Genomic DNA, 14,204 nt, shown 5'->3' with positions numbered 1-14,204 from the left:
CCTTTGCCTTTTTTTTTGTGAAACTGCAGTAGCAACGTGTAACGTGTACGGTTAGAGCCCACCGAAGCGACAGCTGTTCGCCGGTTGGCTGCACTATTCGATTGTCTCGCTCTTGATGATTGATGATCGTTCGGGGTAGCTGCTGTGCTGTACCTTGACTCCGCGTCTGTCTTTTCCCTCTTTTCCCTCCAGCTTTTTTCGTTTCCCTGACAATTTCAGTGCAACGTATCGGGTCGACATACGATGTTGAAATTTTTCTTTGAAATAGTTAAGAAAAATCATGAAAATGGGGCAACGAGCCCAGAAGGAAAACGGATGACGGAGCATCGAAGAACGTGTAAGCAAGAGGAAAAATCTTCAGAAACAACAACGTTGCGATGTTTTGCAGTATTTAAATTATTCCACCGAATAATAAATATTATTTGTAAATGTAAATAACGTTTGCGATAAATATGCTCGATTTTATAATACGACAAGAGTATAGTAATGTAATTGAAACATTTATAATCCATAAGCATACTAATGTTTCCCGTAAATTTAATTGAAGAAAATCGAATCATCAACACGAAAGACGTATCATTACGTTCTCAATCTCTACAATTTCCCATCCGTCCGTTTTCTTACCTGTCTCATGTTTGTCGCAATCTCGTCTACCACGTGTATCATCATACATCCAAATTATAAGCTCGCGCATATTTTCGTCGGTAAAGATCAAAGCGCTGATGAACATCTTTGCATAAAAACAACCCGTTGTGCGAGGCATCGCCGAAGACATCAGCGACGCGCGGAGCATCGCATGCGACACGGGCGATATCTCTCTCGCGCGTCTCAACCCTCCCCCCTCCCCCCTCCCTATTCCTCGTCCCGCCAAGTTGTCCCCCTGCCTCTTCGCATCCAGCTACCATCACGACGGATTCGCCGTCTGCTACCGTCTCCGTCCATCCCTCGTTCCCCATCGTCGCCCCTGTCTCGCCCTCGAGACGACTACCGGAGCTGCTCTCGTCATTAGGCCAACGAGATTTTATTAAACTGCTCCTCCGCTCGCGCGCATAGGAGGCATATTTCGTTCTCCCGTTCCTCTTCACCCTTTCCCTCTCTCACGCTGGCCCCTCGCACAGTTATTACATGCAAAGTGAAAAAGTTGCCCATAGGGCTGACCATTATTCCGTCCGTTGCTCCGTTCGCGCCTCCGCATGTGCGTGCGCACGGCACTTACGCGAGCTTCCGAGAGATCGTTTCTTATTTTATTCTCTTTTTTTGACTTTTCTCTCTCTCTCTCTCTCTCTCTCCTTCGGGGCCACCTTTACACGTCGCGTGTTACAAATTAAGTTGCATAAATTCACGCGTGTACCCAGATATTGCAGGTCGCCGCGATTCTCCGAGGAATAATTTTCTGCCAGTCTTCGTATAGAAACGCGATATCCGGCCGTTGTTTTGCTCAAACGTCTTTACGCGAATGAATCAACCCTCTACATCATCGCCAATCGAATTCCATATCTCGACTGAAGAGATCTCCCGTCTTTCGCGCCGTAACGTATTATTTACTTAAACACTTCGCGTCATCGTGTAATTGTTGTTTGACGACGATAATTAATCACTTTTGTCATTTATTATTTGGAAGGCAAATAAAAATTTCTATTCTGGGAGAAAAGTATTTACATTACGTATAAAGTATTTTAGATTGCATATAAAATGATCCTTTTTTATCATAAATTCATGCTCTGTATTCTTTTATACTTTTTGAAAGTGTTTTTTATACGCGTGTACGTATTTCATAATTAAAATGTCAACGCTGTGCGTTTTCGGGGCAGAATTTAATTTATTTTGAAACATTGCGGAAAATGGTAACACTTACCCTAGTATATTTCCACCACAGTAATATTTTTCTTTTTTTTTTTTTTTTTTGTCAAACCCGAACACGAATAATCGATCGATTCGGAAATTGTTCCGCACAAGTTGCCGATGTGTTCCATTTTAATCACAGCTTTATCCGCGAGGAACGTGAAAATTCGTCTTACGCCCATTGCGCAAATAGGCCAACTGAAAACGCATTGACATCGCAAGTCACCGATGGGCAGGAGAAAGAGAAAGAGAGAGCGAGAGAGAGAGAGAGAGAGAGAGGGGTCGTCGGAGAGGTGGCGGAAGAAGAGAACGAGCCCGCTGCTGCTGAATGGCGCCCTACCTGGTCCCTGAAGTCATAAATCATTCCCCCGCGATACTACCCCTCGGCGTTTTCCTGCACCATAACATCGCTGATCGGCGAACGGTCAACATCACCTGGAGCGCGCACCACGTTCCAAGAAGAATCTTATCCGCTCTCTCGCGAGAAGAAATCTCGGAATTGCAGGCTCTCCGGTAAGAAGAACCAGGTAGGTATATACGCAAGACACTTTTACTTTCAAACTGTGATTTTCTTTTGTCATTTGTAACAAGTTCCGAGAGAGACACTCGTTTTCAATTCGACACTGTCAATCGAATAAAGAACTCTTTCTCGAACGCTTGGTTTTAGCATCGTCATTTTAGCATCGTCGCAAGTAGCCTGTAACACGAGTATAATCGTCATCGTTCGCTCTCGTTGTTAATAAAATATTTTACTCTTTAATAGCATATGGTTATTAATTAATTAATTGGAATTTTCTAAAAATTACACAAGTTACTTTCTCGATATGGTCGATGGAACAGGTGGGAAATCGAACCGCGCCTCCCGCAACAGTAAATGTAAAATTAATAGTCGTCGCGCTTTTTACACAGCCCCGGGAACTCTCCTGGTGGGAGGTCATAAATTTCAGCGGCACAGATTCAAAATGATCTCCTTTATTGCACGCAAGCTGAGTTAGTTTCGCTTTGGCCTGCCTCCTGCACAGTCACACCGTCGGCGTACGTTGGGGAACACGAGCTTGTTTCCTTCTCTTTCTCCCGTTTCACCGAGAACTTTTACTGATAGGAACAATTAATTGCATGATCACGTGTTGCTTCCACGCGCGAAAAACTCGATCATATTGAATTACTACCGACGTCAAAACATAATCGTGTAATAAATCGTATAATACATTTATGATCGAAAGGTGATAGCACGTGTTTGATGTGGACTTGTGCATATATTGAAAATATATAGTGAAGTATACGGGGCATAAATGCGCACGGAAAGGGTGAGACATTTTTATTTTATATTTATTTATCGCAGAATTAAAAAAGTGTGAATATTTTTAAAATAACTATAAAAAATAACAATAATTCGTATTATTGTTTACTTTTAATACTAATAGTAATTAAATAATAATTTAATAGTAATTTAATAGTGCTTAAAGATTATAAAACACATAATATGCAAGAGTGAAATATTTTTAGAAATTGTGTTAGAAAGTGAATGAAACGAAAAATGTGTGAGTGGATCTTTTTCTCTGAGAGACGGATTTTATTCTTCAAAGAGAGAATCCAATAGGAAGTAAATTGATATGATTAGTGCCATCTGTCGGTGATCTCTCAGTATCGGTAGGTATGCAAAAGATGACGCTGCTGCAGCGATTTGTTGTGTTTCTTTCCTTTGTAGCTCTCAGGATATAGCTACCTAAAATTTGTTAATATCATATTGCATAACAAATTTTTTAAAATAAAATTAAGTAAATTAATTCAATAATTAAGATTAGGATAGATAGTTAGATTGAAGTATCCTGTCATACAGTTTTTAAAAGACAAATAATTTTTTAAATATTTAATAATTACTATAAAATGTCTATAAAAATGAAAATAAGTTGATAGAATCTTTTATAATATTCATCGTTAATTACTCCCAGATTTTACGGAGAAAATAGAGTTTAAATAAAGATCTATTTTTTAAATCTCTCTACGCATTGTTAAATGTATACATAATTTTATACCCTCTGTCTCTTCACATATACAACGTGAATATATATTTCAATATTTTTTACAGTTTTCAAATTTTTCAATATTTTATAGTTTTTAAAATTGTGTCTTTTTTTTCTTTAATAAAGCTTTTCATTAAATCGGCTAATGTTCTTCATTCTTGAAACGAAGGTGTACCTTTGCTGCCACTTTTTACTAACGAAATGATTGTTTCGTCATCACTACGCCATTCACGACGTAACAATACTTTACTTTATCCTGTTGCATTCTAAGAAGTTTCAGTTTTAAAGAAATTTGCTGTGACAAAATATATTAAAATTATTTAATTTCGTTAAATGAATAAACCATTATATCACCAGTTATTATCATCTATATAAATCATTATAGTTACAATAATAAATACATTATTTTAATATATTATTCTTTCTTTTTAATTCACAAAATGATTTAATCTTTGGAGAACTTCTTAAACATATTAGCCATGTAGTCTTTCTGAGATCACTCTATCGCGAGATTACGTGTGTATATTTTTTGTACACATACAACTTTTATTTATCAAGTTCCAATCTAAAAATGTTTTATAGATAGTCTAAAGAAAATGTTTTTCTTTGATGAAATCGAAATTTAACGATAAAAATTAAATGTATATATGTATGCAGGTTGCATGTTACTCGATCGTATTTTATTTACTATTCCTGGCACGATCTAAAATGACGTCAATTATACAAGAAATATCGCGTCCTTTCAACTAAGGCTTTTTTTATTACTTGGAATCGAATGTAGCTGAGAAATTTATGGAAAATTGGAAAATTATAAGGATAACTCACATAAAAAATAATCAATTTGTAATATTAATGAAATACTATATAATATTTAACTTTCAAATTATATGTTAATATTATAATATATACACCTTATAATATAAAAACACTTTTTGATACGCATGGTTATGACAAAGTTATTTTATAGTAAATAATTGCTATAATTTTTCAAATATGTAATGATAAAGAGTGAAGAAAAATCATTCTATAAACAATTTAAACCAAATTCCTGTTTAATTTACCATAAGTGGATGATATTTGTTTCTCTCATCTCTATCGCGAGGGAAAACGTTTTATGCACGGCGCTCCAAATACTGCAGCCATTTTATATAGATTGCAATGTATTGATCGTCTCCGCCAACTGCCGACATTGTACGTAGTATCAGAATGACAGGCTGGCAGATGGAATCGCAACTTCCTCTTCCCTCGCCACCACCTGCCATCACGATCCAACCCCCTTCAATGCTTTGGACTGCCTGCCAACCCCTCGTCTCCGCCTATGCCTATATAGGTAGGTAACTCCACAAGTCGCGAATATGCATACATATATACATATATATATATATATATATATATATATATATATATACATATTTACTACACATATATATATATATATATATATATGTAGTAAATATGTATATATATATATATATTTGCGACTTGTTGACCTATACCTATTCCTCCTTCCTCTCTAAAAATACATCTTTTTAATTAAAATAGCGCAGCCATTGTAATGTTATGAGTTGCGTCATGAGCATATGAATTACATCGAGTTACCGAGAATTTCAACATTTTTTTGCATTTAGCAAAATTATTGTAGACTTTTTTTTTTCTCCGACAGATATATGTATATAAAATAATTTTTGTTAAAATATACAGCCGTGTAACATTTTAAAATTATATTGTTACATTTAATCTTTGGCAGCTTCTTATTACGATGACGAGCATATGACGGTCCTGTTCTCTTTCTAAAAATCTCTTTCTTGTGGGAGACATGCGATAGATTACCTCGGTAAAGCCGCGATAACGTGTTCACGTTCGCATCCGCTTCACTTTGACAAATGATCGTCTTTTGCAGAATCTCCAACACCTCCTAAACCACGTTACGATATTTTCTAGTTTATTATTGTTCCTTACAGAAGCATTTTTTTATTCATTACAAATCTCAAAGACGATGGCAGAGAGAAACATTTTTAGAATCAAAATCAAAGTCGATGTAATTGTAATTTTGCGTTTTTCTTTTTATTACTAGATATATTGTTATGAAGAGTAACATGAAATAGATCTCCGGACGAAGAATCAGTAAAGAAATGGAAGAATAAAAAAATGACAAGCACAAGAAAAAAATAAGAGAGCAAAGCAGAGCGTTTCTTGCTATGTCAAGTATAAGATAGGGTGGTCTTCATCCGCAAAAGTGCCCCATGGGAGCTGCGTCAACGTCCGTACAGAAGAAGCTGAATCCCCCTCTTCGTTTCCCGACCCACGGTCTTTCAAGTTACGTGAAACCTCTTCACGGATCTTCACGAATGGACAGGATCACAACGGCAATGAGTTCTCTCGGCGGACGTCACTCAGATTCCGACCTTCTCCCATTCTTCTTTCCCGTTATGATTTATGGTTTCATTAATGCAACATACAACGTGCTTTCTTGGCTGCGGGGCGGAGAAAATGTTGATTAACCATTTTATTTCTCACACTAAAACAAATATAAGACGATTATATTGAACTGCTATTCATTTTTAGAGCGAGTTGCAAACAATTAAATGGATTTTCTCAACTTTCTTGTAACTTTACTTTTAACGGATAAAAGAGTATTTTGAAAACTTCCGAAACGCGAACACCTTGTCACGTGGCTGCATTGTGGTAAGTAAAGCATATCACGAGTTGAGAAAGTTTTTATAGCAATCTATGAAGGCAGGTCACATAACTGGAATATTAAAAAGAACAGCAATTTTTAATTCTCATGTAACTAACTTTTTTAATGAATAGCAAAAAAAAAAAAAAAAAAAAAAGGAAAAGTTAGTTAATTAGATAGTTAATTAGTAAATTTAAAAAATTAACTAATTAAAAAAAAAGTAATTAGTAAAATTATTATAACAATTATGCAATATTTTTAAACCAACTTTGTAAATGTAATATTCTTTCTAATTGTTAAGCATTATAATAAATCTAGTTTTTATATTATTAATAATCAATTACTACACTGAATTACTTCTTTATAATAATATTGTTAATACGGAATTTTTTATCATTTTTTAAATATTATTTTATTACTACGCTTAGCGATATTTTTATCGATGTGTGCAATATAACTTAGCTGCAACAAAAGCGTTTTTTAAAAATAGGAACACAAAAGAAAGGAACCTAAATTCTATTGTGGGCGGTGATGCGATTCCTTGTTAGAATCCCTAACCCGCCCAACTCGCTTCAGATTCATCTCAATAACATTAGCTTAATCGTTTAAGCTTTTAATTACGCAGGCTTATATCTACCGTGTAGAAAATGCACGTAATTCCCTGGACTCTTTAACTATATTAGAAATTCTGAAAACGCGACATATTCGAATAGTTATATTATCTCGTTATATTATCTCTCTCTCTCTCTCTCTCTCTCTCTCTCTCTCTCTAAATACAAAGGTAGATAATTGTTTAATCTTTTCAAAAACCAAGAATTAAATTGAATTAAATTTTTTAACAATATTTACTAATGCAATTAAAAATCTCAATGATTTATCCGCGTTATCAATCACGTAACGATCCTGTAGAGCGATTCGATTTATACAGAATGAAGTGTCACTGTCGATTCTTTTATGGCACACAGTTCCGTTTTCAGATTCAAATTTGTCGTGAGCTACGAATGCGAAGATCGACTGTCGTGCCCAAGTACAGGAAAGGAAATCGACTGGCTATCGGATTATTATTCCAAGCATGCCGCTCGGACGTTCATTCCTTCTGAACACATTCCACTATACGATAGGTGATGCCAGTCGAAGACAACGCTTCTTTGCGAACGTGCAAGTGCGACGCGAATGGGACACGCTTGCGGAACAATAAATCTCGCACGAGGTATTTAACAAATTTTTTTAAAATACCTTATCTCTTAATAATCATAATTCAGAGATAATCATTTGCGTCATAGATTTAATTGAATTGATTAAAAAATTTGCACACGCGTCATTGGACAATTTTTATTCAACGTTCTATTATATTATATGACATTATTATGACTTCTGATGGAAATATTTGTTATATAAATATTTTTTAATAGCATAATTAAATTATTTTGTTAGTGCTATATCTAATAAATGTTGTTAGAATTTTATCCGTCAATACGTTACTTTTATCACGCTGGACTAAACGGTCTTTATGGCAATGACCTTTAGAATTAATCAATAAATACGTAGCTACTGCGTGAACTACATTACGGTTTGTCTGTAAACGGCGTCTGGGAACGCAGACGCGTAGCCACCTATATTTTCGGTTATTTAGTTTATATTATTACGATATAAAGAGATGTGTGAATAGTAGAAAAATTAATCAAGATATTTTTTTTCGATTGATTTTTGCAATCGTATATGGAATAAGTCGCTGTGACGGACAACTGAAAGGTATTAATAATCGTTATTAATTGACCATTATGTAATACACATAAATTATATATGTCATAATTATACATTTATTCTAATAATTAATCTCTGTTCAGGTATCTAGTCACTCTCACGCTAGAAGTGCAAGCTGATTGGTTTGATGAAGACCTGCTCAAAGTTCCGGAATGATCAGGAGACAGAGATCCTCACGTTGTTGTCAGAGCTTCATCCATGCCGCAACTTTACCCGATGATGAGACGTAAGCAAACTTTAGGAAGACATATTGCGTGTGAGTAGAGAATGACAGGTGGAAAGGTAGTTGAGTGGTATATGACGTGTAGCTGATGTTATGGAGAGACGAATAGTGTGCTATTTATATCGAATTAATTCTCCCTTATTGAATTTTTATTCTATTGCATACAGTCACTTATTCTACTTCTTCATCTGCTTCTAATTTTCTTAAATATTATATATTTATACATATATATATATATATATATATATATATATTGTTTATTTAAAATATAAAAAAATCTTTCAAACATTTTTGCTTTAAAATTTAAAAAATGATCTCTGTAAATTGTTTCCTGCATTCGTGTCACCGTACATGTTATTCATGTTTTTCGTTTATTATTTGTTTATCTATACTTGATTATCTTTATCCGTCCTTTTAACCAGCGATATTATTGATAAAAAAGAAACGTAAAGCAGCACATCTCATCCCTATATCTACTCAATTTTTTTTTCCATCTTATCGCGATTCGGCTCCTTCGCCGTTTAAAACGTCCCCTCGCGCAAGAGCCGCGTATATCCTTTCTCTCCTCCTACTTAACTTTTTCTATCTGTTATACATATATACACACGGAGGCTAACTCCTCCGTCTCCTTCCGTCTGTAAGCGTCGACAGAGGCACGCTCTACGGCACAACCCTCACCCTCCGCCGTAGACACGTTCTCTCTCCGCTGTTCGTTTCCCTCTGGTGTCAGCCTCCGCAGCTTCAGGAGCAGAGAGACGATCAATACGTCGCTCTAGAACGGAGAAGGAACGAAAGCTACGTCATTGGGAGACTTTGGTGCTCGCGGGGAGCGGAAAGGGTTCCCGCGAGGTAAAGGGACCTTTTCCAGGCGATTCCTCGAGAAGCAGAGGAGAGGAGACCAGGCCTGGCTCAGACCAGATATGCCCAGCTATGAGCGCGAAAAGATGATGAGACGAAGGGTGGCCCTTGGGTCTTGCGTCTCTCTTTCTCTAGCGGCTCGGTTGACAGGGACTCCGGGCCGAGACTGCACGACTCGAACCGAACGTCAACGAGCACAGGGACGGCTGTGCGAATCGGTCCCATCCAACGTTGATAAACTTATCAAAAGTATCCCGTGACTCTTGTCACTCGTTCGCGAGCTGATGTATATCTAAGAAATATTTAATGCTCACTTAGTCCGGTTAAATCGACATCGTTATCATCATATTTATGCATTATTTCTGCGAGAATTCAATATATATGATGTTTCGTATAAATAAATAAAAAAATAAAACGTCTTTAAACACACACACACAAAAGATCCGAACTGCATATTTCAAGAGAAATCTAGATCTCTCTCTTTCTCTCTCTTTTTATCTCTCTTATTACTTTTATAAATAATAAACTTGTGTATGCTGTTAAGAATTTCACCTAAATTCAAAAATATAATTATATTGTAAAGGTGTGAAAAATGTGTCGCGTCTAATCGCGTGTACTCGCAAAATTATCTTTTTCCAGTCCGTCGATAGTCCTTGACATTTCCAAGATTTATGCAAGTTTTACTATTGGAAAATATCTTCTGTAATATAGAAAGGCTTTATCGATTTGGCGTGCGAGCGACGGATCGTTGCACATAAATTTTAAACTATTTTCGGTACATTTGTTTTGGCCCTTTCGCGGATATACTGACGTGCAAATATGACGTCGAGTCTTTCATGAGATAGCAATAATTAATGAATCAACTAATTTATAACAATCTTTCATATGTTTTGGTGGCTTTTCAAATCAATAGTTAATAGCTTTATAATAATATTGAGGAGAAATTTAATTTTTCAGCTGTATTTGATTGATATAATAATACCATTTATAATTCTCTCTTTAGCAAATCAAGAATAATAATAAATTTTGCTCGTAACATGCGTAACTATAGATGTATACTTTATCCGACTAAGGTGCATGTTACTTGTTCGCGAGCCACATTTTTTAAAAAGAAAGAAATAAACTACATTTTTCTCGCGATAATAGAGCAAATTTTTACTTCAATCCGTTGACAAGCTTAATACAAGCGAACAAGAGAAGTTATATGAAGAAAAGTACGACCGTAATAAATCCGATTACGAAGACTAATCTACAAACAGTATCGATGCTTACATTATTGGCGGTAACAGGCGGTAATCGATTAGGATAAACGTCGCGCGGCTCTCTCTCTCTCTAATAGAAATCGAAATCGCGAAATGTATCGAGATGTTTGTTACGGAGGCACCATCCGAGCCTACGGCCCTGTGCTGTGGCATCCCCCGTGCCGGAGTGAGGGTGCGCGCGGTCCAATCATCGCAGAATCCGGAGAAAGCCCCTGGCTTCACCCGGGCAGCCGTGGGAGAGACGCCCCGCAACTCGAGGATTCGCTTGTCGCCGAATATCTTGTCGAGTCGTAAAGGACAGTCGGCGGTACAGCGTTTGGTTAGAGGGGCGTTGGCCCGTTCTTTCGCTGTCCTTGTGTGCCCCCCGAAAATCTTAGAGAAAAAAAAAAAAAAAAACAGCCGGCGTTCCGTCAGACTTCTCGTCATCCTGACTGAACTTGACTGGCACGCGAGACTCTAGTGACAAATTCGCAAATCGTCCTCGGGCGACCTCGAGGAATAAAACCAAGCGTGAAATAATGCCAAACTGCGGGAACCCTCAGTGTTTTGCGAGCGATTCAAGTGTCCTTCTCTTCACCCACCAATTTGTACAGTTTGTTCTCAATGATATAATTATTATCTCTATACGAGACCACCGAGAAGCGAGCGTGTTAATGTGTGCGAAATGTGCATGGATGTGAGTTTGTTTGCTCATAAAAGTATGTTTTGCATCATTTTTCAATGCCGATGTATCGATGTATATTTAACGGATTGCGCTGGTTTAATATTACAGTCCGCAAAGACATTATTTCCGCACGAATATCTCTGAGAATTATTTTAGCATGATTGTTTTTAATCTAAAATCTTTTCATCTCCTTATCTGATAAGATATACATATTGATTGTATACAATATCGCATAAAACCACGTGTATATGTATATATACATTTACAGTACATACATATAGTTCTATTCACCTTCTATTCGTATGTTTCAAGCATGATTTCTACTGGCATGTTTAATGATTTTCACATTTTTAATAATATCTTTTCTCTCGAATATGTCATGCAATTACAGTATTTTAGTATAATGGCTTTAGCTATAACAGCAAGCGATTAGTATCCCTGTTGCATTCTATTTGAACGTTTGTTAGAATGCATATTTGTATTATGTACAATTATAATATCGACAATAGAGAAAAGTTTTCATAACAATAAGAGCAGTTATTAATTAAAATTAAAATTACATTATCAACCTTACGTATTAATTATAAAATTAATGTACCTTAGTTCCTTTTAAACAAATTCCTTTTCATGAAAATTATAATATATCTTATTTCTTTTTATCTAACTTTCTCCTATGCAAATTACATTTCCGATTATTTTTTCGCTTTTAGAATCACATATGCATATTCCAATGGATCTCGAGAAGCACATCTCAATATATATGAAGTAATTTATAAATTTCAAAGTTACTATACATTAACGCTAAAAAAAATGTAAGTATTATTCTACAATTTTGCCTGTATTATTTACAAAGAGGATATCTTAGGTATTGGCCCTCAAAATATTCATATAAACATGAAATATACATCGAAACACGTGAGTGCTTTGAATATAAATACTAATAAAAATATTCAATATCTGTGACCCAGTATTAGCAAGTATAATATCGTGCTTTGTTTAAAAAAATTTGGAAAATTTCAACGATAGTCGATCCGATGTGAGAGATGGATAAAGGATCGCAGCGCGATGCAGTGTGTTTCAAATCAAGCATTAAAATCGCAGAAAGGTAATCGCGTCAGGTAGGCGCTATTATAATACACGACTTCCTTTAACCATACTCCGGATATGCATGCCGGGTCACGTCCTGTATCTCTCAGCGGAGGTTTTCCGGCGTCACGTACGGTGGCGCGGCCAGAGCTTGACTTCTAATCTGCCGTGGCTTTAAATGGTCATGTCCATTATTCGCGATTAAATCCCACTCTCTTCAATTGATTTAAAATTCTTTAGCCCTCTTTCATCTCTCGTGCGAAATACTTTCTCTATCGTAGCAAAAGGGATAGATATCTGTTAGTATCAGATGTCTGATTTGTTAAACTGTGCTGCGCAAGTTTTTTTTTCTTATTCTGATTATTATATTAATTTTTGAAAAGTATACAAGGCAAAAATAATCACATATTCGTTAAGTATATAAAGCAAAATTGTATAAAAAGTTTTAAGTATGATTAATATGTTAAGATAGCAACGTATTAAATGAAAACTTTTGTTACAGATTACGACTAACAAATGGAAACAAGAAAGGGTTGCAAAGAATAGGCACATTCGTGATCTACCCTGTAGATCCGGGCTTTTGTAGAATGTAAATATCAGAAGCTCGACTCTACAGGTATCTTACGGATGACATGCCACGCGACTCTAGATTGCAATGAGTAACGCTATATTTAGATAATGCCTAAATAATAGCATCCGAGAATCTACAGATTAGAATATTTTGTGCTAAAATATCAAGAGTTATAAGTGCAAAGTGAAAATAATTAAATAGAATATATTATTTATCGCATACATACAGTGTCTAATAATAACCATATCACATCTTGGGTGCAGGTGGAGCGAGTTAAATTAATTATAAGTAGAAAAGTCCTCTATCGTATTGCAATTATAATAATTAATAAGAAAAAAGAATAATTAAGAAGAATAAGAAATTAAAAAAGAATAACCAATTCATGGGAGTATTAGCACGTGGCGAGAAGAGACAGTCCATTAGTTACATAATCGCTATGTGCGTGACAAAGTTGTGGAAGGAGCGCTCTATAAATGATAACGGCTATATAACGCTAGATCCTCATGTTCTAGGGATAGTTGATCTTTTTTAATTTCTCACTAATTATTGGGATACTTTTCTATTCAGTCTTAACTCGCTCTATCTGTACATGAAAAGTCATACGGTTTATTATTGGGCACCCTATACATTGTATTTCATCGGACTTTATGGAATATAGTCTTTTTTACTTGATATATAGTAATATAATAATACATAACTAAATAAAACACATAAATGCAAATAATTAAAATTATTACCTACTTTTGTATAATGTATCATAGTGTTATATCATTGTTAAAAAGTCAATATATAACGATAACCATTTTCTATAAAACACTTTATAAAATATTTTAATTAATACTTGTAATAAGACGAATGTAATAAAATTGATAGTCATGTTGTATAGAACTTTTTAGTTAATAAAACCAATTGCTGCTTATATTAGAAAAAAATGACTATATGATAAGTATAATAAATGTATTTCATTTTATTTCCAATATTTAAGTCTTTTCGCTGCGACTTATTATAATCTCAATTTTAATTTATCTGTCAAAAACTCATGAGAGAATATAAATAAAAAAATCCTTTAGATACTAACAACAAAATAAAAATAGATTTGAAAAAGAAGAAGAGTTAATAAAATTTTGTTAAACGAAATGTATATATAATACATTTATTTCTTCCTTCCTCTCTTTTTCTTTCTCTAAAAATTATAGTTTATATTTAATAACAATATATTAAATATATTTAATA

The 14,204-nt window shown here is 35.1% G+C and overlaps 1 pseudogene; it reads left to right on the top strand.

The window, feature by feature from the left end:
* The first annotated feature begins 7,284 nt into the window (after positions 1–7,284).
* Positions 7,285–13,685, top strand: LOC140668936 (uncharacterized; annotated as a pseudogene).
* The last annotated feature ends 519 nt before the right edge of the window (positions 13,686–14,204 follow it).

This window comes from Anoplolepis gracilipes, chromosome 8, assembly GCF_047496725.1.
Source record: "Anoplolepis gracilipes chromosome 8, ASM4749672v1, whole genome shotgun sequence".
Taxonomy (NCBI): Eukaryota; Metazoa; Arthropoda; class Insecta; order Hymenoptera; family Formicidae; genus Anoplolepis; species Anoplolepis gracilipes.
The sequence above is the reverse complement of the archived record's forward strand: the minus strand, read 5'-3'. Positions and strand labels throughout refer to the sequence as shown.